Source organism: Cervus elaphus, chromosome 33, assembly GCF_910594005.1.
Source record: "Cervus elaphus chromosome 33, mCerEla1.1, whole genome shotgun sequence".
Classification (NCBI taxonomy): domain Eukaryota; kingdom Metazoa; phylum Chordata; class Mammalia; order Artiodactyla; family Cervidae; genus Cervus; species Cervus elaphus.
In genome coordinates, this window is record NC_057847.1 from 10,049,117 (window position 1) to 10,076,549 (window position 27,433).

General features: G+C 40.6%; 1 long non-coding RNA gene across 1 annotated transcript in view; it reads left to right on the forward strand.

The window, feature by feature from the left end:
* Positions 1-27,433, forward strand: part of LOC122688266 — a 47,928-nt gene that overhangs the window by 16,775 nt on the left and 3,720 nt on the right. The window contains exon 4 of the long non-coding RNA XR_006339406.1: positions 5,477-5,492. This is a non-coding gene — a long non-coding RNA (uncharacterized LOC122688266). The remainder of the gene's footprint in view (positions 1-5,476; positions 5,493-27,433) is intronic.

Sequence of the window (27,433 nt, forward strand, 5' to 3'; positions counted from 1 at the left end):
ACATTTCTTAGCTGCATCAAAGCCAGTACCCATGCAGGGAGATCCCTAGTCAAAAGCAAGACAGCTCCATCATTGCTACGTTGTAGTATTAGTTGTCTTGGCCTGTCTTTTAACCAGTTACCACAGACTAGGTGGTTTAAACAAATATGTACTCTCTCGTGGTTCTGAAAACTGGAAGTCTGAAATCAAGGTGTCAGCAGGTCCTTAATTCCTCTGAAGGCAATGGGAAGGATTTTTCCAACCCTCTCTTCTAGTTTCTGATAGTTCCTTGGCTTATTAAAGCGTGACTCCAACCTTCTAGTGGTATTCTTCTTGTCTGTGAATATCCATATCTAAATTTCCTCTTTTTTAAGAACACAGGTCATTTTGGATCACAGGCCCACCCTACTCCGGGGTGAGCTCATCTTAACTAATTACATCTGCACTTAATAATAGAAAAATAAGGTCATATTCTGAGATATTAGCGGTTAGGAGTTCAGCATGTTTCAACCCATAACAATTGTCTGTGCTTCCTCAACTAATGTCTGAGCAGCCTTTGTACGAAGGCACGAGAGCCATGAGTGACAGGAGGACGGGGATGCTGGCGCCAGTGCTGGGAACATGTTGCTGAGACTCGGGCCCCTCCGTGGCTCTGATTGCAGCCATGCATTCCCACCCCAAACAATGATTTCTGTCTGGCAGCAGCAGCTTTGTTCCAGAACTAATACTGATCATCCTCCTCTTGTACTCGCCTCTAATGGATCGTCTTTGCTTCTCTAATATCCTCTAATTGGTTTTCAATCTGTTTCTTCTCCCTCCTTAGAAAACAATAACCAAGAAATGAGAATTGAAACAGCATGAAAAGAATGAGAGGAAGAGCAAGGGAGGTTTTAAAAATAACACCGGTAAAGGGGGCAAAGGTACTATTTTCTGTGACACGTAGAGCTGAGGTTGGAAAGCTTCAAGAAGTCATGTTCTGAGCTTCCAGGGGCTTTGTACTGCTCAGACGAGCTGGTGCTGGAGGAGGGGGCCCACAGAGCAGCTCCTAGGAGGGCGCTCGGCAGTGGAAGAGCGTGAAGGCCGTTGTGTGGCCTCAAACCCTGCATTTCAGTGCGTTGGGGGCCAGGGACAGTTCTTTCAGATGACTGGGGAGAGGGGACGTGACTGGGCCCCGGGGGTGCAGGGAGCCTCGAGGAGGTTGATGAGTCTGTGGAGAAAACTCGCCTAAGGGACACTGAGAGTAGGCCCCCGCACTGTCTTTGTCCCGCCTGCTATAGGTCAGAGCCACCTACTCTTGGAAAGCTTTCAGTGTAATCCCTGATGCATACAGTTGTGAACACCTGGCCTATATCACTTGGATGATTTTACATAACTCCTATGCAGCCAAGTAAATTGACACCAGATTAGAGGCCCAGCACCTAACACAGAAGATAGAATCTAAAAGCGAGTAAGAATTAAAGTTAAGACGCTTAAATGCACTAGCAATATTCATGTTATCCCTATTTACTTATATTTAACATATTTCTTGTAAATCAGTAGCAAATTCAGAAAACGATGATGACTCACTTATAGGCCAGAAAGTATATATTTTTTCCCAGAAACTCTCTGAAATTACACGTTTTGAGAATTTACCTGCAATGTTCTTGGGCCTGCCATCCATCCAGCTGAAAATAAAAATTTAGCTCAAGAGCATTTTTTTTTTTTTGCCTACTTGTCTACAAATAGTGAAACAATAGGGAACAGAATTCTCCCCACATACTGTAATCTGATAAAGCTGGATGTTTGGCTTTATAAAAACCCAGCCTTCCTTTTATAGAGTCCCTCTCCTATTTCTTGATTTCTGTCCTAAAATTTATAGCTGGAAAAAAACAGTAATTTTGTGGTAATCTTCACTAATATCAAAATAATGGAGAAAGTATTCATTACAACACAATTTAAAAAGATATACAGCTGATTTTTTTTTTCAAAATACAAATCTGCTTAAAATTGGCACAAATCCTGGCCCCTAATCAGTGTTCAGTAAATGATGGTTTAAATAAATTGTAGAAGGAGGGGGCTTGGAGTGCTGCTACCAACACACACACACACAACCTCACCATTTATGGTGGTTTCCTATTCTTTAGGAGCAAAATACAAGTAAACCCTAAGTAAGGGTGTATCCTTAAGCTTCAGGTTAAGATACATTACTTCTTAGTCACTCTGAAGTTATGAGCTTTGGTCATAAGTTTATTCAGCAAGGTCATTGTTGCCTGCAAGTTACAGTTGTGCTGGTGGCAAAATAGTTTACATCTATATAGCCACATAGTAAAATGGATCTAGATAACTCTATCTCAGTTACATTCAGAATAAAGAGAATTGCTCTCCTAGCTAGTAGACAAGGTGGATTCTTTGAGGATCACAGTTAAAAAAAAAAAAAAAGTCATTCTGCTAAAATGTGTTTTCAACAGTGTTTCAGAGTAATTTGCAAAGTTTTGGGGACAAAAGCAAAACATCACTTGATGCTCTCCACGGGGAAGTACCACAAGTGATAAAAACGATGACTGAATCAGTAGCATTCTTCAAGACAGATATTTGAATCCAATAAGACATTCTCTGGAAAAGCAGTTCTAAGTTACAGTTTAAAATGGTATTTGTAACACTGGCTTGCTTAGAATAAGACTGGTTTCCTGAAAACACTTGTAGGCATCTGTGAATAACATCCATAAACAGAATGGCTTAAAAAAGAAGTATCTGCATCTTTGCTCACTCTCTCTTCCACGGGAAAGGTCACAGTCTTCTCTTCCCCTTCGCTAAATGTCCTCATCTCAGCCTCAAGCAGTGATTCTCACCAAGGGAAATTTTGTTCCCCAGGAGACTCTTGGCACTGTTTGGAGACATTGTTGGTTCTTATTAATATATCTGGTGGGGGAAGGGAGGAGGCAAGGAGGGGAGGAAGGGGTACAGGGCTGCTGCCAACCATCCTACAAGTCACAGGACAGGCCCATAGCAAAGAATTATCTAGACCAAAATATCGAGAGTTCGGAGACTGAGAAACACTGACCGAGAGGGATGAATGAGGCAGGTGTGTGTGTGTTCATGTGTGTGTGTGAATGTCTGTGCAGGATTGTCACACAGACAAGTAGACCATACCCCTGCTTGGACTGCTTGGACTCGGAAAGCTCGCCGAAAACCGCGTAAACTGGTGGCCTTACCAGTCAGCAGTTCCAATAAATACATTCTACTTTCAAGCTAGATGTGAGGCAAGCTCAGAAAGGATATTTTTTATTCTTTGCTCCACCCCAATTCCTCAAGTAGAAGCTCTGAAAGAAGTGTTGTGGTAAACAAGCCAAGGAACTGCTTTATTCTAAGGTTCAACCCATGATAAACCTGTTGACTTTATTGTAAGGTTTTAGCATGGTGGCTGACCTTTTAGGCTGGAATTCTCTACTTCTACATGGGTCACCTTCATGAGTTTGCTGCTTCTGTCCTGGAAGTATTAACCGAGGATTTTACAGTGGCGTCCATGGGGGCATTCTCTCTCATCCCTTTTACTCAGTTGTTGGTTTTTCCTTCTCACCCTCTGGGCCCTTGTCCAAGACAGCAGGAGAGTTCAAGTCACGTTTCCTTTCCAGAGAGTAGTTTCGGATAGCAATGGGGTCTTTAGCATTCACAGGATTTGGAGGGCTTCAGCATAATTTTATCTTCACATATCAACAATCCCTTACGGCAAGTTCCTTTTCTCTCTTGAAAACCATATAGCACACTTCTGTTTCCCCATCCAGTCCCCTGTCTCACTGGCCGCAGCTCTGAAATGACTGTGTTCTCTACTACGGGCTTGCTGAGCCAAGTCATAACTTCCTTTTAGGAACAATGACCACCCATGGTAAACCCACCTGAGGAGGGTTTTGACTCAACTAAAACGTCAACCAGCATCAGAGCCTTTCAAAATTTAACTGGTAGACACTAGAAATGTCAGTCACTTCACACCAGAAATTTTAAGCAGATAAAGCACCATTTAGCAAAACTACCTACCAACATCCTTTTAACAAACAAACAAAAATGCAAGAGGGGGAAAAAAGCAACACCCTATGTAATTAATCTGTACAAAATAACACAGTCAATGTATTTTTTAACAGTAATAATCATAGAATGTTGGAGCTGGAAGGGACATTCTTTGCTGCTTAGGTAGGCTCCCTGGTGTAACAAGTGCTGGCTTTTTTTTTTACTCTCTTGTTTTATTTTGGTGATGACAACTTGAAGACCCAGGGAGGGAAACTGACTTGTGAAAGTCACATAGGCATCTGGGCAAAGTCAGAACTGGAAACACAATGTGCGTGTTCTTCCACATATTTAAAAGTCTGAAAACAAAAAAGACTGTGGTATGTATATACATACTTTTCCAGTTGCTTCCAGTGCTTTCCTGTTTCCCCCATTATCTTTTAACCCAAATTTTCCATATTTTGGAAATTAGAAGACATACTTTTAATGCAAACAATGCCTTTTTAAAAGAAGCTGTAAACACCCACAACATTTTTATGTTTTGTGACTTGATTGTTGTTGTTGAGTCGCTAAGTTGTGTCCGACTCTTGGGACCCCATGAACTGCAACATGCCAGGCTTCCCTGTCCTTCATCATCTCCCTTAGTTTGTTCAAACTCATGTCCATTGAGTTAGCGATGCCATCCAACCATCTCATCCTCTGTCGGCCCCTTCTCCTCCTGCTTTCAATCTTTCTTAACATTAGGGTCTTTTCCAATGAGTCAGCTCTTTGCATGAGGTGACCAAAGTATTGGAGCTTCACTTTCAGCATGAGACCTTCCAGTGAATATTCAGGGTTGGTTTCCTTTAGGATGGACTGGTTTGATCTTCTTGCTGTCCAAGGGACTCTCAAGAGTCTTCTCCAACACCACACTTAAAAAGCATTAATTCTTCAGCAATCAGCCTTCTTTATGGTCCAGCTCACACATGACTACTGGAAAAACCATAGCTTTGACTAGACAGACCTTTGTCAGTCGATTGATGTCTTTGCTTTTGAATATGGCATCTAGGTTTGTCATAGCTTTTCTTCCAAGGAGTAAGCATCTTTTAATTTCACAGCTGCAGTCACTGTCCACAGTGATTTTGAAGCCTAAGAAAATGAAATCTGACAGTTTCCACTTTTTCCCCATCTATTTGCTGTGAAGTGATGGGACCAGATGCCATGATCTTCATTTTTTGAATGTTGAGTTTTAAACCAGATTTTTCACTCTCCTCATTCACCTTTATCAAGGAGCTCTTTAGTTCTTCACTTTCTGCCATTAGGGGGTATCATCTGCATATCTGAGGTTGTTGATATTTCTCCTGGCAATCTTGATTCCAGCTTGTGAGTCATCCAGCCAAACATTTTGTATGATGTACTCAGCATATAAGTCAAATAAGCAGGGTGACAGTGTATAGCCTTGACGTACTCCTTTCCCAATTTTGAACCAGTCTGTTGTTCCATGCCCAGTTCTAACTGTTGCTTTTTGTTTTATTTACAGGTTTCTCAGGAGGCAGGTAAGGTGGCCTGGTATTACTATCTCTTCAAGAATAGTCCACAGTTTGTTGTGATCCACACAATCTAAGGCTTTAGTGTAGTCAGTGAAGCAGAAGTAGATTTCTTTTTTTTTTTGGAATTTCCTTTCTTTTTCTATGATTCACTGTATGTTATGTTGGCAATTTGATCTCTGGTTTCTCTGCCTTAAATCCAGCTAGTACATCTGGAAGTTCTCCGTTTACGTACTCTTGAAGCCTGGCTTGAGGGATTTTGCGCATAATCTTGAGCTAGCATGTGAAATGAGCAATTGACAGTAATTTGACCATTCTTTGGCATTGCCTTTCTTTGGGATTGGAATGAAAACTGACCCTTTCCAGTCCTGTGGCCACTGCTGAGTATTCCGAATTTGCAGCACTTTCACAGCATCATCTTTTAGGATTTGAAATAGCTCAGCCGGAATTCCATCACCTCTGCTAACTTTGTTTGTAGCAATGCTTCCTAAGGCCCACTTGACTTCACACTGCAGGATGTCTTGCTCTTGATGAGTGACCACACCATCATGGTTATCTGGGTCATTAAAAGAGCTTTTTTGTACATTTCTTCTGTATATTCTTGCCACCTCTTCTTAATCTCTTCTGCTTCTGTTAGGTCCTTGCCATTTTTGTCCTTTATTGTGCCCATCTTTGCATGAAATGTTCTTTGGTATTTCCAGTTTTCTTAAAGGGATCTCTAGTCTTTCCCATTCTACTGTTTTCTTTCACTTCTTTGCACTGTTCACTTAAGATGGCTTTCTTATGTGCCCTTGCTATCCTCTGGAACTCTCCATTCAGCTGGGTATATCTTTCCCTTTCTTCTTTGCCTTTTGCTTCTCTTCTTTTCTCAGCTATTTGTAAGGCCTCCTCAGACAACCACTTTGCCTTCCTGCATTTCTTTTTCTTGGGGATGGTTTTGTTCACCACCTCCTGTACAATGTTAGGAACCTCTGTCCATAGTTCTTCAGTCACTCTGTCTACCAGATCTAGTCCCTTGAACCTATTTGTCATCTCCACTATATAATCATAAGGGATTTGATTTAGATCATTGGTCTAGTGGTTTTCCCCACTTTCTTCAGTTTGAGCCTGAATTTTGCAATAATGAGCTAATGATCTGAGCCACAGTCAGCTCCAGGTCTTGTTTTTGCTCAATGTATAGAGCTTCTTCATCTTCAGCTGCAAAGAATGTAATCAATCTGGTTTCAGTGTTTTGACCATCTGGTGATGTCCATGTGTAAAGTTGTCTCTTGTGTTGTTGGAAGAGGGTGTTTGCTATGACCAGTGTGTTCCTGTGGCTAAACTTTGTTAGCCTTTACCCTGCTTCATTTTGTATGCCAAGGCCCAACTTGCCAGGTATCTCTTGACTTCCTGCTTTTGCATTCCAGTTCTCTATGATGAATAGGACATCTTTTTTGTTTTTTCTTGTTTTTTTTTTTTGGTGTTAGTTCTAGGAGATCTTGTAGGTCTTCATGGAACCATTCAACTTCAGCTTCTTTGGCATTAGTGGTTGGGGCATATACTTGGATTATTGTGATGTTGAATGGTTTGCCTTGGAAACAAACAGAGATCATTCTGTCATTTTTTAGACTGCACCCAAATACTTCATTTCAGATTCTTTTGTTGAAAATGAGGGCTGCTCCAATCTATGCCAACTACATATGTTCATGGGAGGATGGGTGGATATGGATTATATATGTCATTTGTATATTCATATACATTTGTACACCAGATTTCCAAATCTAGTTGCTTCCTCTCACCTCCAGGGAAGACACCAGTCCTGATATTTTGATAGCAGTTCCACCATGGGAGTTTGTATTATATATAAGTCGATGATAAAGATAAAAATATTAGGTCTTGATAGTTTTCTTCCAGTGATACAAATCATCTTTAAAAAAAAAAAACTTACTGTTTTGTTTTTGGCTGTGCCAAGGCTTGCCAGATCTGAGATCCCCAACCAGGGCTTGAACCTGGGCCCCTGGCAGTGGAAGCACTGAGCCCTCACCGCCAGGAATTCCCGCTGTCATCATCATTTGCTAGGAAGGGCTTCCCTGGTGACTCAGACAGTAAAGAATCTGCCTGCAATGTGGGAGACCCAGGTTCGATCCCTGTGTTGGGAAGATCCCCCGGAGAACGAACTGGCAACCCACTCCATTATTCTTGCCTGGAGAATCCCATGGACAGAGGAACCTTCAAAGACAAGCAATCAATGCTTTTCTGTAGAAAGGAAGGAAAGTTAGACCTACATAAGAATAAGCAGCATCTCAGGCTTGACAAGATTTTCTAAGAATTCTTTTTTCCCTTCTCTGCAGAGAACCCCTAACATGGGACATGAGTTAGACTAGTGAAAAATGTGTCCATGCAAATCTTATTCTCTATTTTCTATAATCACCATCTGAAATCAGTAAGTAAAGTACACCACAGTCTAATGTATCCTAATATTCATCTTCATGCTTTAAAATAAGCATGATTTCTTGGAGAGTATACTTGAGAAGTTTTCTATTTAAATTGCATGTTATGTATGATACCAATTTTAAAATATTGTGTGTGTGTGCACATACATAGGGGAAAAAAGTCTATATGTGTGTTTACCAAGATGTTGATGATGGTTTTCTTTCAATAGTATGTATGAGTTCTCTTTATACTCTTCTGTATTTTTTACAAGGATTATTGATTTCTTTAATATTCAGAAAATTGCTAATTAAACACAAAATGTTTATGTAAAGCCTTTTCAAATGGCCTTCCTTGTCTCTGATTCACTGGAGTTTGTACCTATTCATTCAGTAAGTAATGAATACCTGTCATGTTCAAGGTCGTGTGCTAATGGCTGTTAGATACTTTTGCTGTTTTACAAAACCCAAGCCCATCAGCTCACAAATATTCAGAGTACCTGCGATGTGTTCATAGCTGCCCAGTAGGAGCTCTGGATCCAGTGGTGAACAAGACAGTATTCTGTCTCCAGGAGCTTATATGCTATAACCATGTAAACAGATAATAAATCATAGTGTCCAAGACATATGTTATGAAGAACATTTGGGGGTAATATCACAGATAGTGACTAGGAGGGTGGGGCTGCTTTAGCTGAGGGTTTGTGGAAGGCCTCAACTGATGGCCTTCAGCCCAAATGTGACTGAAAAGGTCATGTTTGTGTTGAAGCTAAATATTAGAAGGAGAGGCTTTGTGAAGATATGACCTTGAGCAGAAGGAACAGTGGAAGGGAAAGACCCAAGATGAGAGCAAGCTTGGTTTGTTCGGGGAAAACAACAAAAGTTGACGGAGTACCGAGAAGGAAGAGATGTACGCTGAAGCCAATAGGGCAGCCTTCCAGGCCACAGTACAGCATTTAGATGTTATTCTCTGTTGCATCGAGAGGTTTATGGTAAGTTCTAACTAGAGAAGTGATGTTGCCTCATTTACATTTGAGAAAGACCCTGCTGGCTTCTGGGTTAACAGTTAATTTGGGGGAGGCAGAAGTGGTGGCCAGGTGCTGTTGAGGATGCAGCTAGAAGTTGCTGCCTAAGGATAATAGTGGAGGAGAGATACTAAAAACTTCAAATGGGAGAATGACAGACAGATATTCCTGGGTTCCAAAATCACTGCGGACAATGACCATGAAATTAAAAGACTCTTGCTTCTTGAAAGAAAAGCGATGGCAAATGTAGACAGCATATTCAAAAGCAGAGACATCACTTTGCCAACAAAGGTATGTGTAGTCAAAGCTATGGTTTTTCCAGTAGCCATATGCGAATGTGAGAGTTGGACCATAAAGAAGGCTGAGCACCAGAGAATTGATGCTTTCAAACTGTGGTGCTGGAGAAGACTCTTGAGAGTCGCTTGGACAGCAAGGTAGTCAAACCAGTCCATCCTAAAGGAAATCAGCCCTGAATATTCATTGGAAGGTCTCATGCTGAAAGTGAAGTGCCAATATTTTGGTCACCTGATGCAAAGAGCCAACTCATTGGAAAAGATCCTGATGCTAGGAAAGATTGAAAACAGGAGGAGAAGGGGCTGACAGAGGATGAGATGGTTCGATGGCATCACAGCTCAATGGACATGAGTTTAAGCAAACTCTGGGAGATGGTGAAGGATAAGGAATCCTGGTGTGCTGCAGTCCATGGGGGTCACAAAGAGTCAGACATGGTTTAACAACTGAACAACAGCAACCTCCTGGTTGGAACAACAACAACAAAAAAAGTGCTCTACCACTGTATAGCTACTCTTCTGTTTGGACTTCCGTCAGCGTGTGGCTGAGATTGCTGTCGTCTCGCGGTATCCTTTCTCTTCTACTTTGTTATGAACGCCCTGAGTTCCAGGTAGACACATGTCTGTTGGGTTGTCAACTACATATCCCAGTTTTCCTTGTTACTGGGAGGGACCTTGACCATTTAGACCATTGGGAAATGAAGTAATGTGTGCTCAGCCTAGCTTATCTCAAGGACACAGCCCCTTGGTAAACTCCTCGCTCTTCCCGTGGGCTGCAACTCAGACGTGACTCAGCAGGCGTGACCCCAGAGTGTGAGAATGTCACCCTGGTGCGGGGCACAGCACCAGCTGCAAGGACAGACTTCCCTGAGTGACCTCATGGGACAGCCCTCTGCCTGGCCTCAGCGCTCGCCTTCAATCTGCATCACATGAGCGAAAGACACTTTTTTCTTCTTAGAGCTCTTCTGTATTCTAGGGTGTTTTGGCTAGAAAGGTTTATATCCCGTACCTTCAGTAAATGGGGAGCTTTGGGGAAGCCAAAAGAAGTATTTACAGCAGAGAAATCAGGGAAATCAGAGAAAGCATATGTCTTTAGGCTGATCAGTGCCCTCTTGTCTGGAATAGGAAGAAAGCATAACCAAATGAGGAAAACTATATTTAGATACTAGTCTACTCCATCTACTCCAAAGCCCTAGGGCTATACCCAAGCCTTGGGAGAGTTCTGACTCCCAGCTAAGATTTAGGGTGAGTAATAATGGAACATTCCAGTCATGAACTCTGTATAAAATTATGATAAACTGATTAAAAAAAAAAGAATCTGAAAAATAAAATAGGCTTGTTTTCTTTACCAGTTATTTTAAAGAAACTTTACATTTTGAATTAATGATTCCAAGTGAAGAAGTATGTATAGATGACACATAAATGGAAAATACACCAAGTTCTATCTCAATGGAGCATGTTTCCACATGAGCCCTTATTCCTGCGTCTGGACCGGGTGGCTGCAGCCAACTGTTGTCATCTGGTTACAGGGTACCTTAATTTTTTTTTTTTTATTATTTTTTTATTTTTTTATTTTTTCAATTTTTTTATTAGTTGGAGGCTAATTACTTCACAACATTTCAGTGGGTTTTGTCATACATTGATATGAATCAGCCATAGATTTACACTTATTCCCCATCCCGATCCCCCCTCCCACCTCCCTCTCCACCCGATTCCTCTGGGTCTTCCCAGTGTAGGGTACCTTAATTTGGAACCTTACTAGTTTTTTTTTTTTTTTTAAAGCCTATATCAAGATTATGAAGCTTTACACGCACACGAAGTGAATTAAGTAATACTGATATTACATTAGGTAAGGAAATACTCTTCAACATGGAAGAAACACAAGCTCCCTTAGAGGGTTTTTTTGAGAATTAAAAAAGAGAGTATATGTTAAGCAACCAGCAAAAAATGTTGTTAGTTTCTCCCTTTCCTATACGTACTAAATTATTTGGCTTTCAAATTCCAACATACTCTGAAATCTGCCATGAATCCCTGAAAGAATGATCATTCCCAGTAAGCTGGTAATTTGGCTTTTCTGCATTTCTCAGTATAGGATTGGAGTGAAAGGTGAGAGGGTAGGGACAGTAACATCTATGGAGCATCTGCCATGTGGACACTTTAGGTTGGTTATTCCCTCTGCTTCTCATAATTCAGTGTGGTGATACCATCATTTTTTTTGTAGATTATTGAAGTGTAGTTAATTTACAATACGTATAGTTTCAGGTACACAGCAAAGTGATTCAGTTACATTCTTCACCTTATATTCCATTAAAAGTTATTGCAAGATAATGATTGTAGTTCCCAGTGCTCTTCAGTAAGTCTTTGTTGCTCATTTATTTTATTTTATGTGTAGTAGTTTGTATCTGTTAATCTCATATTTTTAAAAGTGCTTTTTAATTTTTATTGGAATATAGTTGATTTACAATATTATGTTAGTTTCAGATATACAGTGAAGTGAATATATATATGTAATATATATGTGTGATTTATGTACACACACACACACACACACACACACACACATATCCACTCTTTTTCAGATTCTTTTCCCATATAGATCATTACAGAGTATTGAGTAGAGTTTCCTATGCTATATAATAGGTCCTTATTGGTTATCTATTTTATATATAGTAGTGTGTATATGGCGAGGAGGGCGTGGCAACCCACTTCAGTATTCCTGCCTGGAGAATCCCCATGGACAGAGAGGCCTGGCGGGCTACACTCCCGGGGGTCTCCAAGAGTCGGGCACAACGAGCGACTAAGTGCAGCCCGGCACGGTGTGTATGTGGCAATTTCACTCTCCTGGTTTACCCCCTGCTTACCCACTGATGACCGTAAGTTTGTGATGTATGTAACGGTTTCTATTTTGTAAATAAATTCATTTGTACTTTTTTTTAGATTCCACATATAAACAATATCATATCCCATACTCTTTAATTTGTCCCTCCCTTCCTTCTCCTCCCTCTCTTTCCTTTTCTTTTTCTTTCCTCTTTTTTTCTATGTCTCTGAGCCTGTTTCTGTTTTGTATATACATTTATTTGTATTATTTTTTAGATTCAAAATATAAGTGATATCTTATTTATCTTTCTCTGAGTTGCTTCACTAAGCATAATATTCTCTCTGTTCATCCATGTTGCTGCAGATGGCAGTATTTCATTCTTTTTTATGGCTGAGTAATATTCCATGGTGTGTGTATATATTTTATATATATTAATATATATATGCTACATCTTCTTAATCCAGTGATCTCTTGATGGGCACTTGGATTGTTTGTGTGTCTTGTCTATTGTCAATGGTGCCACTATAACACCTGGTGTGCATTTATCTTTTTTAATTACAGTTTTTGTTTTTTCCAGATATATACCCAGGACTAGGATTGCTGGATTGTATTATAGCTCTGTTTTTAGGATTTTAAGGAATCTCTATACTGTTCTCCATAGTGGCTGCACCAGTTTACATTCCCTCCAACAGTGTAGGAGGACTCTCTTTTCTTCACACCCTCTCCAGCAGTTATTATTTGTAGGCTCTTCAATGATGGCCGTTCTGACCAGTGTGAGGAGCTATCTCAATGTAGCTTTGATTTGCATTTCTGTAATAATTTGTGATGTCAAGCTTCTCTTCATGTGTGTGTTGGGCATCTGTATGTCTTCTTTGGAAAAATGTCTGTTTAGGTCTTCTGCCCATTTTTTAATAGGGTTGTTTGTATTTTCAATATTGTACTGTATGCACTGTCTGTATATTTGGAATATTAAGTTCTTGTTGGTAGCATCATTTGCAAATATTTTTCTCCCATCCCCCAGGTTTTTTCATTTTTTTTAAAATGAATTTCCTTTGCTGTGCAAAAGCTTTTAAATTTGATTAGGTCCCACGTGCTTATTTTTGCTTTTATTTGTTTTGCCTTGGGAGACTGCTCAAAGAAAATATTGCTACAATTTATGTCAGAGTGTTAAGCACCATTCCTATTTTAACAATAAAGAAACCTGGTTTGACAGAGGTTAATAAATTCCTTACTCAATCATATAACTGATAACTGGTTGTTAATCATTGAGCTAAAATTCAAACCCAGAGCTATGTGGCTCCAAAGCTTGCCTTTCTGTCTGCACCTCTGTAGTGTCTGAGCCTCACAGAGCAGAGAATGCAGGGTTGTATGCACCAGTCCCAAATGTAGTAGTAGACCCCAAAACCACTTTCTACTCTCAATTTTCTTTTTTAATCCCAGGCGCAATTAATCATTTTCTCCTCTGTATTCCCATGTAACATCTTAAAAAATCTTTTTTTAATTTTGTTTATATTTATTTATTTTTGGCTGTTCTGGGCCTTCGTTGCTGCACAGGCTTTTCTCTGGTTGTGGCAAGTGGGAGCCACTGTATAGTTGCAGTGCATGGGCTTCTTGTTGCATGGCTTTTCTTGCTGTGTAGCACAAGCTCTACGGCACGCGTGCTTCAGCAGTTCCAGCTCCCAGGCTCTAGAGCACAGTCTCAATGCAGTGGCGAAGGGGCTTCGTTGCTCCTTGGCATGTGAGAACTTCCCGGATCAGGGACTGAACCTGTGTCTCCTGCTTTGGCAGGTGGATTCTTTACTGCTGAGCCACCAGGGAAGCCCCCATTTAACATCTTATATATCTTATACGTAGAGTAATTATTGGTTTACAGACCTATTCATGGTTGCCTCCCATAGACTGACAGCTTTACACCAAACATTTAGGCAAACATTTTGACATCTGTGTATTCTTCGTGTCTCATTCAATACCTGCAGATAGCAGGTACCTAATGAATGTTTACTGAAGCATCAACAGATTCCCCAGCAGCAATGATGTATCATCATCCAGTTGTCCATGACCATTCTCAGGTCTGTCTTTGAGTTATCTTCAACCCAGGCCCCTAAGCCTTGAGGAAAGCCTCAAGGTTTCCATGAGTTAGCAGCTGTCACACATGTGTGAAAACACGCGAAGCACTGCGTGTCAGAATTGTTACACGTCAGGTAGTATAAACAAAGGCCTCTTGAAGTTGTGTTTTATGGTAACTGCAGAAACCTTTCTCAGTAAATGAGAAAAGAGCTCTCTCCCTCTGCCTTGATTTAATGTATTAAAAGGTTCTGAAAGGCAGTCCATGTGCACACACACACATCCATACACACAGTGAGAGCTAGCATTAACCCTCCAGTATCAGTATCTCACTGCATGAAGTCTGAACAACAATAGTAAACATCAGAGGAGCTTTCACAACAAATTCTTTAAACAAATTCACAGCTGTCAGCCATGATACGAGATTTAATTAGGCCACCCTGAGTTGTGCTGCATACAATCTTCACTGTAATTAGGTTCTTTGTTGTACACATTGTGTGGCCACTGAGGAAAGGTCCTTAAGAGGCACACTCTCCCATGGGTAATCACACCCTGGGCCCAATATACGTGACGGCAACTGGCAAAGAAAATACACGGTTTCTTCCCCTGCATGGTAATGCAAAAGGAACAAGTAGTGCCTGGATCCTACTCATTTTCATTTTTTTGTCAAAATGTCCTTTGTACAATCTTGCTGAGTCCACAAGAGCATGTAACAGAGTTGTCACTCTCAGTTTGACAACACGAGGAAGTAAGTTAGAAAGTCGGCCTCATTTCTGTAGAGCTCTGCGCTGTGATTGCTGTTCAGTGCTGGCGTGGTGTCAAGAAGTCTGAAGAGTCTGATACTGTGCTCTGCGAGCTGACAAGTTAGCCTGCCATAGTTTCAGGTGTTCTGGTAGAAGAAATAAGAAAAGAAGAAACCAGAGACAAAGGACAGTTTATTATTCATAGCAGTAGTGGGCGAACCAACTGTTTTGGCCTGGGGTTGCCATTAGGAGAAAAGTAAAAGCATCTTACCTGGGAATGGTCAGGGAAGAGTCCTAAAATTTTTAATTAGGACTCTGTGTGTGTGTGCACATGCTCAGTTGTATCCAACTCTTTGTGATCCTATGGACTGTAGCCCTCCACGCTCCTCTGTCCGTGATTTTCCAGGCAGGAATACTGTAGGGGGTTGCCATGCCCAACTCCAAGGGATCTTCCTGACCCAGGGATCGAACCATTCTTTTGCATTTCCTGCATTGGCAGGTGAATTCTTTACCACTGCACCACATGGGAAGCCCAAAAGTCCTAATAACTTCCTACCCCTTTCATCCTAATCATTATCCTGGAAGGAAACTGAGAGAAAGTAATCCCTTTCTGGGGAGAGTTGCATTTAGTGATCTAATTATCTTCCTGAAATGTGTGGACCAGGAGGAGGTGAGGGAAGTAGAGTAGGAAATATTGTTGAGTCAATTATCTAGGAGCCCATTTCAGAGTTTAACAATACCAGATGCCTGTGGGTGGCAGGAAGCATGGAAGGTCCGTCAGATACCTTGACTGTCGGCCCATTGTTGAGTGGCTTGTGGTAAAAAGCACACTGTTGTCAGACTGTAGATGGTCCAGAGAGTCAAAAACTTCACCTGGATTAGTTTCAAGGGCCACAGTAGTCTCAAACACATCTTTATTAATCAAAATTGGAACCATTACAATCAAAACATTTTTGCCACCAAGAAATAAGTTTGCTTATTCTTGTAACATAAAAATCTGCGCTTCAGGAGTCGATGAACTCTTGGAAAGCATTTTCTGTATTCTGCTGGTTGTGGAAGGCTTTTCCCTGCAAAAAGTTGTCAAGATATTTGAAGAAGTAGTTGGTTAGCGTCAGGCAAATATGGCGGATGAGGCAAAACTTCATAGCCTGATTTATTCAACTTTTGACATGTTGGTTTTGCAATATGCAATTGGCACTGTCATGGAGAAGAATTGGACCCTTTCTGTTGATCAATGCTGGCTATAGGCATTGCAGTTATCAGTTTGCTGAACATACTTCTCAGATGTAATGGTTTCATCAGGATTCAGAAAGCTGTAGTGGATCAGACCAGCAGCAGACCACTAAACAGCAACTATGACCTTTTTTTGGTGCAAGTTTGGCTTTGGGAAGTGCTTTGGAGCTTCTTCTTGGTTCAGCCACTGAGCTGGTCGTTGCCAGTTGTCATATAAAATCCACTTTTTGTCACATATCACAATCCAGTGGAGAAATGTTTTCTTGATGTTGCATAGAATAAGAGAAGACAACACTTCAAAACGACATTTTTAAAAATTTTATTTTAATTAATTTATTTATTTATTTTACTTTACAATATTGTATTGGTTTTGCCATACATTGACTTGAATCCTCCATGGGTGTACATGTGTTCCCCATCCTGAACCCCCTTCACACCTCCCTCCCCATTCCATCCCTCTGGGTCACCCCAGTGCATCAGCCCTGAGCACCTTATCTCATGCATCAAACCTGGACTGGGGATTCGTTTCACATATGATAATTTACATTGTTTCAGTGCCATTCTCCCATATCATCCCACCCTCGCCCTCTCCCAATGAGTCCAAAAGACTGTTCAATACATCTGTGTCTCTCTTGCTGTCTCTCATACAGGGTTATCGTTACCATCTTTCTAAATTCCATATATATGCGTTAGTATACTGTATTGGTGTTTTTCTTTCTGGCTTACTTCACTGTATATAATAGGCTCCAGTTTCATCCACCTCATTAGAACTGATTCAAATGTATTTTTTAATGGCTGAGTACTTATATGCAGAGTACATCATGAGAAACGCTGGGCTGGAAGAAGCACAAGCTGGAATCAAGATTGCCAGAAGAAATATCAATAACCTCAGATATGCAGATGACACCACCCTTATGGCAGAAAGTGAAGAAGAACTAAAGAGTCTCTTGATGAAAGTGAAAGGAGAGTGAACAAGTTGGCTTAAAGCTGAACTTTCAGAAAACTAAGATCATGGCATCTGGTCCCATCACTTCATGGGAAATAGATGGGGAGACAGTGGAAACAGTGTCAGACTTTATTTTTGGGGATTCCAAAATCACTGCAGATGGTGATTGCAGCCATGAAAATAAAAGACGCTTACTCCTTGGAAGGAAAGTTATGACCAACCTAGATAGCATATTAAAAAGCAGAGACATTACTTTGCCAACAAAGGTCCATCTGGTCAAGGCCATGGTTTTTCCAATGGTCATGTATGGATGTGAGAGTTGGACTGTGAGGAAAGCTGAGTGCCAAAAAATTGATGCTTTTGAACTATGGTGTTGGAGAAGACTCTTGAGAGTCCCTTGGACTGCAAGGAGATCCAACTAGTCAGTCCCTCCTAAAGGAGATCAGCCCTGGGTGTTCATTGGAAGGACTGATGCTGAAGCTGAAACTCCAATACTTTGGCCACCTCATGCGAAGAGTTGACTCATTGGAAAAGACCCTGATGCTGGGAGGGATTGGGGGCAGGAGGAGAAGGGGACGACAGAGGATAAGATGGCTGGATGGCATCACCGACTCAATGGGCATGAGTTTGAGTAAACTCCGGGAGTTGGTGATGGACAGGGAGGCCTGGCGTGCTGTGATTCATGGGGTCGCAAAGAGTCGGACACGACTGAGCGACTGAACTGACTGACTGACTAAATATTACATTGTCTATACGTACCACAGCTTGCTTGCTTTCTTTCTTTTTAGTGCTGCGGGCAGAGGGTGCTGTTTATTTTTTTAATTAATTAATTTATTTATTTTACTTTACAACATTGTATTGGTTTTGCCATACATTGACTTGAATCAGCCATGGGTGTACATGTGTTCCCCATCCTGAACCCCCCTCACACCTCCCTCCCCATCCCATCCCTCTGGGTCATCCCAGTGCACCAGCCCCGAGCATCCTGTATCATGCATCAAACCTGGACTGGCGATTTGTTTCACATATGATAATTTACATGTTTCAATGCCATTCTCCCATATCATCCCACCCTCGCCCTCTCCCACAGAGTCCAAAAAACTGTTCAATACATCTGTGTCTCTCTTGCTGTCTCACATACAGGGTTATCGTTACCATCTTTCTAAATTCCATATATATGCGTTAGTATACTGTATTGATTTTTTTTTTTTCTGGCTTACTTCACTCTGTATAATAGGCTCCAGTTTCATCCACCTCATTAGAACTGATTCAAATGTATTCTTTTTAATGGCTGAGTAATATTCCATTGTGTATATGTACCACAGCTTTCTTATCCATTTGTCTGCTGATGGGCATCTAGGTTGCTTACATGTCCTGGCTATTATAAACAGTGCTGTGATGAACACTGGGGGTACTCATGTCTCTTTCAGATCTGGTTTCCTCAATGTGTATGCCCAGGAGTGGGATTGCTGGGTCACAGGGCAGTTCTATTTCCAGTTTTTTAGGGAATCTCCACACTGTCCTCCATAGCGGCTGTACTGGTTTGCATTCCCACCGACAGTGTTAAGAGGGTTCCCTTTTCTCCACACCCTCTCCAGCATTTATTGCTTGTAGACTTTTGGATAGCAGCCATTCTGACTGGCATGTAATGGTACCTCATTGTGGTTTTGATTTGCATTTCTCTGATAATGAGTGATGTTGAGCATCTTTTCATGTGTTTGTCAGCCATTTGTATGTCTTCTTTGGAGAAATGTCTATTTAGTTCTTTGGCCCACCTTTTGATTGGGTCTTTTATTTTTCTGGAATTGAGCTTCAGGAGTTGCTTGTATATTTTTGAGATTAATTCTTTGTCCGGTGTTTCATTTGCTATTGTTCTCTCCCATTCTGAAGGCTGTCTTTTCACCTTGCTTATAGTTTCCTTTGTTGTGCAGAAACTTTTAATTTTAATTAGGTCCCATTTGTTTATTTTTGCTTTTATTTCCAATATTCTGGGAGGTAGGTCATAGAGGATCCTGCTGTGGTTTATGTCGGAGAGTGTTTTGCCTTTGAGTTCCTCTAGTTTAATAGTTTCTGGTCTTACGTTTAGATCTTTAATCCATTTTGAGTTTGTTTTTGTGTATGGTGTTATAAAGTGTTCTAGTTTCATTCTTTTACAAGTGCCTGACCAGTTTTCCCAGCACCACTTGTTAAAGAGATTGTCTTTTCTCCATTGTATATTCTTGCCTCCTTTGTCAAAGATAAGGTGTCCATAGGTGCGTGGATTTATCTCTGGGCTTTCTGTTTTGTTCCATTGATCTGTATTTCTGTCTTCGTGCCAGTACCGTACTGTCTTGATGACTGTGGCTTTGTAGTAGAGTCTGAAGTCAGGCAGGTTGTTTCCTCCAGTCCCATTCTTCTTTCTCAGGATTGCTTTGGCTATTCAAGGTTTTTTGTATTTCCATACAAATTGTGAAATTATTTGTTCTAGTTCTGAAAAATACCATTTGTAGCTTGATGGGGATTGCATTGAATCTATAGATTGCTTTGGGTCCTATACTCATTTTCACTATATTGATTCTTCCAATCCATGAACATGTTATATTTCTCCATCTATTTGTGTCCTCTTTGATTTATTTCATCAGTGTTTTATAGTTTTCTATGTATAGGTCTTTTGTTTCTTTAGGTAGATATATTCCTAAGTATTTTATTTTTTTCATTGCAATGGTGAATGGAATAGTTTCCTTAATTTCTCTTTCTGTTTTCTCTTTGTTAGTGTATAGGAATGCAAGGGATTTCTGTGTGTTAATTTTATCCTGCAACTTTACTATTTTCATTGATTAGCTCTAGTAATTTTCTGGTAGAGTCTTTAGGATTTTCTATGTAGAGGATCATGTCATCTGCAAACAGTGAGAGTTTCACTTCTTCTTTTCCTATCTGGATTCCTTTTACTTCTTTTTCTGTTCTGATTGCTGTGGCCAAAACTTCCAACACTATGTTGAATAGTAGTGGTGAGAGTGGGCACTCTTGTCTTGTTCCTGACTTTAAGGGAAATGCTTTCAATTTTTCACCATTGAGGATAATGTTTGCTGAGGGTTTGTCATATATGGCTTTTATTATGTTGAGGTATGTTCCTTCTATTCCTGCTTTCTGGAGGGTTTTTATCATAAATGGATGTTGAATTTTGTCAAAGGCTTTCTCTGCATCTATTGAGATAATCATATGGTTTTTATTTTTCAATTTGTTAATGTGGTGTATTACATTGATTGATTTGCGGATATTGAAGAATCCTTGCATCCCTGGGATAAAGCCCACTTGGTCATGATGTATGATCTTTTTAATATGTTGTTGGATTCTGTTTGCTAGAATTTTGTTAGGGAGTTTTGCATCTGTGTTCATCAGTGATATTGGCCTGTAGTTTTCTTTTTTTGTGGCATCTTTGTCAGGTTTTGGTATTGGGGTCATGGTGGCCTCACAGAATGAGTTTGGAAGTTTGCCTTCTTCTGCAATTTTCTGGAAGAGTTTGAGTAGGATAGGTGTTAGGTCTTCTCTAAATTTTTGGTAGAATTCAGCTGTGAAGCCGTCTGGTCCTGGGCTTTTGTTTGTTGGAAGATTTCTGATTACAGTTTCAATTTCTGTGCTTGTGATGGGTCTGTTAAGATTTTCTATTTCTTCCTGGTTCAATTTTGGAAAGTTGTACTTTTCTAAGAATCTGTCCATTTCTTCCAAGTTGTCCATTTTATTTGCATATAGTTGCTAATAATAGTCTCTTATGATCCTTTGTATTTCAGTGTTGTCTGTTGTGATCTCTCCATTTTCAATTCTAATTTTGTTGATTTGAATTTTCTCGCTTTGTTTCTTGACAAGTCTGGCTAAAGGTTTGTCAATTTTATTTATCTTCTCAAAGAACCAGCTTTTGGTTTTGTTGATTTTTGCTGTGGTCTCTTTAGTTTCTTTTGCATTTATTTCTGCCCTAATTTTTAAGATTTCTTTCCTTCTACTAACCCTGGGGTTCATAATTTCTTCCTTTTCAAGTTGCATTAGGTGTAGAGTTAGGTTATTTATTTGACTTTTTTCTTGTTTCTTGAGGTAAGCCTGTATTGCTATGAACCTTCCCTTTAGCACTGCTTTTACAGTGCAGTACAGGTTTTATGTTGTTGTGTTTTCATTTTCATTCATTTCTATGCATATTTTGATATTGTGATTTGTTAGTTATTCAGTAGCATGTTGTTCAGCCTCCACATGTTGGAATTTTTAATAGTTTTTCTCCTGTAATTGACATGTAATCTTACTGCATTGTGGTCAGAAAAGATGCTTGGAATGGTCTCAATTTTTTTGAATTTACCAAGGCTAGATTTATGGCCCAGGATGTGATCTATCCTGGAGAAGGTCCCGTGTGTGCTTGAGAAAAAGGTGAAATTCATTGTTTTGGGGTGAAATGTCCTATAGATATCAATTAGGTCTAACTGGTCTATTGTATCATTTGAAGTTTGTGTTTCCTTGTTAATTTTCTGATCTATCCATAGGTGTGAGTGGGTATTAAAGTCTCCTACTATTATTGTGTTATTGTTAATTTCCCCTTTCATACTTGTTAGCATTTGTCTTACATATTGTGGTGCTCCTATGTTGGGTGCATATATATTTATGATTGTTATATTTTCTTCTTGGATTGATCCTTTGATCATTATGTAGTGTCCATCTTTGTCTCTTTTCACAGCCTTTGTTTTAAAGTCTATTTTATCTGATATGAGTATTGCTACTCCTGCTTTCTTTTGGCTTCTATTTGCATGGAATATCTTTTTCCAGCCCTTCACTTTCAGTCTGTATGTGTCCCTTGTTTCGAGGTGGGTCTCTTGTAGACAACATACATAGGGGTCTTGTTTTTGTATCCGTTCAGCCAGTCTTTGTCTTTTGGTTGGGGTATTCAGCCCATTTACATTTAAGCTAATTATTGATAAGTATTATCCCGTTGCCATTTACTTTATTGTTTTGCATTCACGTTTATACACCCTTTCTGTGTTTCCTGTCTAGAGAAGATCCTTTAGCATTTTTTGGAGAGGTAGTTTGGTGGTGCTGAATTCTCTCAGCTTTTGCTTGTCTGTAAAGCTTTTGATTTCTCCTTCATATTTGAATGAGATCCTTGCTGGGTACAGTAATCTGGGCTGTAGGTTATTTTCTTTCAACACTTTAAGTATGCCCTGCCATTCCCTTCTGGCCTGAAGAGTTTCTATTGAAAGATCAGCTGTTATCCTTATGGGAATCCCCTTCTGTGTTATTTGTTGTTTTTTCCTTGCTGCTTTTAATATTTGTTCTTTGTGTTTGATCTTTGTTAATTTGATTAGTATGTGTCTTGGGGTGTTTCGCCTTGGATTTATCCTGTTTGGGACTCTCTGGGTTTCTTGGACTTGAGTGATTATTTCCTTCTCCATTTTAGGGAAGTTTTCAACTATTATCTCCTCAAGTATTTTCTCATGGCCTTTCTTTTTGTCTTCTTCTTCTGGGACTCCTATGATTCGAATGTTGGGGTGTTTAACATTGTCCCAGAGGTCTCTAAGGTTGTCCTCATTTCTTTTCCTTCTTTTTTCTTTTTCCTCTCTGTTTCATTTATTTCTACCATTCTATCTTCAACCTCACTTATCCTATCTTCTGCCTCCGTTATTCTACTGTTGGTTCCCTCCATAGTGTTTTTGATCTCATTTATTGCATTATTCATTATATATTGATTCTTTTTTATTTCTTCTAGGTCCTTGTTAAACCTTTCTTGCATCTTCTCGATCCTTTTCTCCAGGCTATTTATCTGTAACTCCAATTTGTTTTCAAGATTTTGGATCATTTTCCCTGTCATTATTCAGAATTCTTTATCAGGTAGATTCCCTATCTCTTCCTCTTTTGTTTGGTTTGGTGGGCATTTATCATGTTCCTTTACCTGCTTGGTATTTCTCTTCCTTTTCATCTTGTTTACATTGCTGTGTTTGGGTGGCCTTTCTGTATTCTGGCAGTTCAGTCTGGTGGTTCCTCTTTATTGTGGAGGTTCCTCACTGTGGGTTGGGTTGGACAGGTGGCTTGTCAACGTTTTCTGGTTAGGGAAGCTTGTGTCTGTGTTTTGGTGGATGGAGCTGGATTTCTTCTCTCTAGAGTGCAATGGAGTGTCCAGTTGTGAGTTTTGAGATGTCAGTGGGTTTGGTGTGACTTTGGGCAGCCTGTATATTGAGGCTCAGGGCTATGTTCCTGTGTTGCTGGAGAATTAGCCTGGTATGTCTTGCTCTGGCTCTTGTTGGCCCTTGGGTGGTGCTTGGTTTCAGTGTCGGTATGGAGGCGTTTGATGAGCTCCTATCGATTAATGTTCCCTGGAGTCAGGAGTTCCCTGGTGTTCTCAGGATTTGGACTTAAGCCTCCTGCCTCTGGTTTTCAGTCTCATTCTTACAGTAGCCTCAAGCCTTCTTCATCTATATAGCACCAATGATAAAACATCTAGGTTAATGATGAAGTTTCTCCACAGTGAGGGACACCTGGAGAGGTACACAGAGTTACATGGAGAAGAGAAGAGGGCGAGGGAGATAGAGGTGACTAGGAGACGAGGGGAAATCAAAAGGGGAGAGAACAAGCTAGCCAGTAATGACTTCCCTATATGCTCTCCACAGTCTGTACCCCTCAGAGATGTTCACAGAGTTACACGGAGAGGAGAAGAGGGAGGAAGGAGACAGAGGTGGCCAGGAGGATAAAAGGGGGAATCAAAAGGAGAGAGACAGATCCAGCCAGTAATCAGTTCCCTAAGTGTTCTCCACAGCCTGGAACACACAAAGCGATTCACCAAGTTGGGTAGAGAAGAAAAGGGGGTGGGGGGAGATAGAGGCAACCTGGTGGAGAAAAAGGAGAGTCAAAAGGGGGAGAGAGCAATCAGGCCAGTGATCTCGCTCCCAAGTAAAAATGGGTACTGAGATTGGGTTCTTAAAGGTACAAAGTTGATAACAAATACCAAAAAGGAAAGATTAAAAATCTAGAGTAGAGGTTAGATTCTCAAAACTACAATATTAAAAACAACAACAAAAAAACCAAAACAAACAACAACAACAAAAAACAAAGTCACAAAAATTATAAAATATATATATGAAGTTTCCTTTAAAAATAGCGTCTTTTTTTTATAGAAGGTACCACTTCTATATGTAAAATCTAGGTGCTGTGGAGGCCAAGCTGGTTGTGTTCTTGAAGGTGCTGTTTTCATTTGACAAGTGAAACTTATTGGGACTATCCCCCTCTGTTAGTCATTGAATCTGAGTTGACTCACCCAAAATAGGACTATCCCATCAGAGAGTCACAAGGTTTCCATGGGTCAGGCGTTCAGTTTTGATAAGAGCACAGTAGCAAGCTAATAGCTACTTTTTAAAAAGAAGATCTTTGGTAGTTGCATCAGGCACATAATGAATCTAAAACCCCACTGGAGCATCCCTGGGTGGAGACAGCCTCCTTTTGCTAGAGGCTGCAGTCAACAAAACCATTAGTCACAGAATTTTGTAACTCAGAGGGGTCATTAGAGATTTGGGCCTCCAGATTAGAGAGTGTGTTATTTCAATGACTTTCCATACAGCTTCCAATGCAGTCTCTTGGTTTGGGCCTCATCCAAAGGATGCCAATTTGCAAGTTAGCTCATGTAAAGAACCAGATAGAATCCCCAGGTGAGGCAGATAGTATCTCCAATACTCAAACTGTCCCATATGGGCCACCTTTTTGGTGATAGAAGGGCAAAGAGACAGCAGGTTTTTTCTTTTCTTTTGTTTTATTCTGCCGGAGATACTGAGTATTGTTAATCTACCCTCATTGTTTCAAGAAACTTTAATTGGTCATCAGACTCCTAAATTTTTGTCCGGATTTATCAATAAATTGCCACTTTATCAATAAAATTGCCACTTCTGTCAATAGGGATATGATATACTGCAATAAGAGTAGTTGACCTGAGGCTTCTGACTTGCCCATTGACAAGGCATCATGTATAACAGGGGTCCCCACCCTCCAAGATCTAATGCCTGATGATCTGAGGTGGAGCTGATGTGATAAGAATAGAAATAAATTGCACAATAAATGTGATGCACTTGAATCATCCTGAAACCATCCCCCTGGCCTGCCCCCCCAGCCCTCTCCCCCCAGCCCCGCCCCTGTCCGTGGAAAAATTGTCTTCAGTGAAACTTATCCCTGGTGCCAAAAAGGTTGGGGACTACTGACTTATGTATTGAAACCTTTGGACATCAGAGGGTAGAGGCACTCACTAAATGCTGAAAAATGTCCTGGCAACTGAAAGCAGTGTTGCCCCACAGCATCAACTTTGCTAGACGCTGTGACTGCACCCGAATCCATTTTACAGGTTGGTGGCACATTACAGACTAAGGCGCCCACACCACTGGCACTTGAAGATCAGCATCAGTCTCATCTGTGTGGCAAGGGCTCCATATGTGTTAAGTGCTTCTCCAGTGATACCAGAGTCCCCTCAGCACCACTAAAACTGCTCACGTCTTATTAGCATTCTCTACAGGCAGCTCTTCTCAATTGTGGAGACTCCTCTCTGGCACTTATGAGAGAGGGAAGTAAAAGCATCAATTCTTATTGACATAAAGATGTAAAAGCAGCAACATCTATACATTGAATCGACTCAAAGTGCCCCACCCACAAAGTCAGACTAGCTTCTCCTTCCCCTCTGTGAACGCTGCCCAAACCCCATTGGCTGAATCTGTGTGCATTTTCCTCCCACATGTCCAGGTAGAACAGTGTCTCAGACTCCTGTGTTTAACAGAGCCGTAAAGTTTGATTCACTCCGAGATTCCCAGCTTACTGAGATAGATGTGTATGGCCTTCAACCCTCCTTAGGGATAGGGAAATATTGACCCCCATCTCTAACTGTTTCTCCCCAGTGTGGCTGAGGTCTGAAGAGGTAGGAGGACATCATTTCCTCATCCATCAACATTAGATACCCACTCCAGAGTACTGGTTCGTTGTCAATGCCACATCTATGGTTTCCCATGGAGTTTGTTTGTGTCAGAAAAAAAATGTCCCCATGAAGGCCAGTGCTCTCTTATAGAAGCCAGAAACCATTGCAGAAAAAGTTTGAGACTTTTACTGTCATCTCCAAATGGATCGAAAGTTAGCATTAGAGGTTGCAGGAGGATTTGAGTTGTGAGAAAGCCTAGTTGTCATTCTTCCTTAATAAGCATTACACACTCCACGTCCTCAACTCCTAAGCAAATCAGCCAAAGCTCTATAACTGTCTGGTTTTTGCCCATAATGATAGCAGTTTTTCTTCCTTTCATGCTCAGTATGGATATGGGTCCCTGTAACTTGTCTGAATGCAAGTGGAACATTCTGCCAACCGAGATGAATCTTAGTGTTGTTGTTATTCAGTTCACTAAGTCATGTCCAACTGTGTGACCCTATGAATTGCAGCACGCCAGGCTTCCCTGTCCTTTTACTATCTCCCAGTTTGCTCAAATTCATGTCCATTGTATCGGTGATGCTATCTAAACATCTCAACCTCTTCCGCCCCCTTCTCCTCTTGCCCTCAATCTTTCCCAGCATCAGAGTCTTTTCCATTGAGTTGGCTCTTCACATCAGGTGGCCAAAGTGTTGGAGCTTCAGCATCAGCATCAGTCCTTCCAATGAATATTCAGGGTTGATTTCCTTTAGGATTGACTGGTTTGATCTCCTTGCTGAGGAAGGGACTCTCAAGAGTCTTCTCCAGCACCATAATTCAAAAACAACAATTCTTCAGTGCTCAGCCTTCTTTATGGTCCAACTCTCACATCTTTACATTTTTACTACTGGAAAAACCATAGCTTTGACTATTCATACCTTTGTCTGCAAAGTAATGTCTCTGCTTTGAATATGTTGTCTAGGTTTGTCATAGCTTTTCTTTCAAGGAGCAAGCATATTTTAATTTCATAGCTATAGTCACCATCCACAGTGATTTTGGAGCCCAAGAAAATAAAATCTGCCTCTGTTTCTACCTTTTCCCCATCTCTGTCATGAAGTGATGGGACCAGATGCCATGATCTTAGTGTTTTGAATACTGAGTTTTAAGTCAGCTTTTTCACTCTCCTTTTTCACTCTCATCAAGAGGCTCTTTAGTTCTTCTTCACTTTCTGCCCTTAGAGTGGTATCATCTGCATATCTGAGGTTGTTGATATTTCTCCCAGCAATCTTGATTCCTGTTTCATCCAGCCTAGCATTTCTCATGATGTACTCTGCATATAAGTTAAATAAGTAGGGTAATAATATACAACCTTGAGTACTCTTTTCCCAATTTTGAACCAGTCCATTGTTCCATGTCCAGTTCTAACTGTTGCTTCTTGTCCTGCATACAGATTTCTCAGGAGGCAGACAAGGTGGTCTTGTATTCCCATCTATTGGCTATTACAATGGGGTAGATTAGAGTTTGACCCCTGGGTTGGTGAGGAAGTTCCTTCAC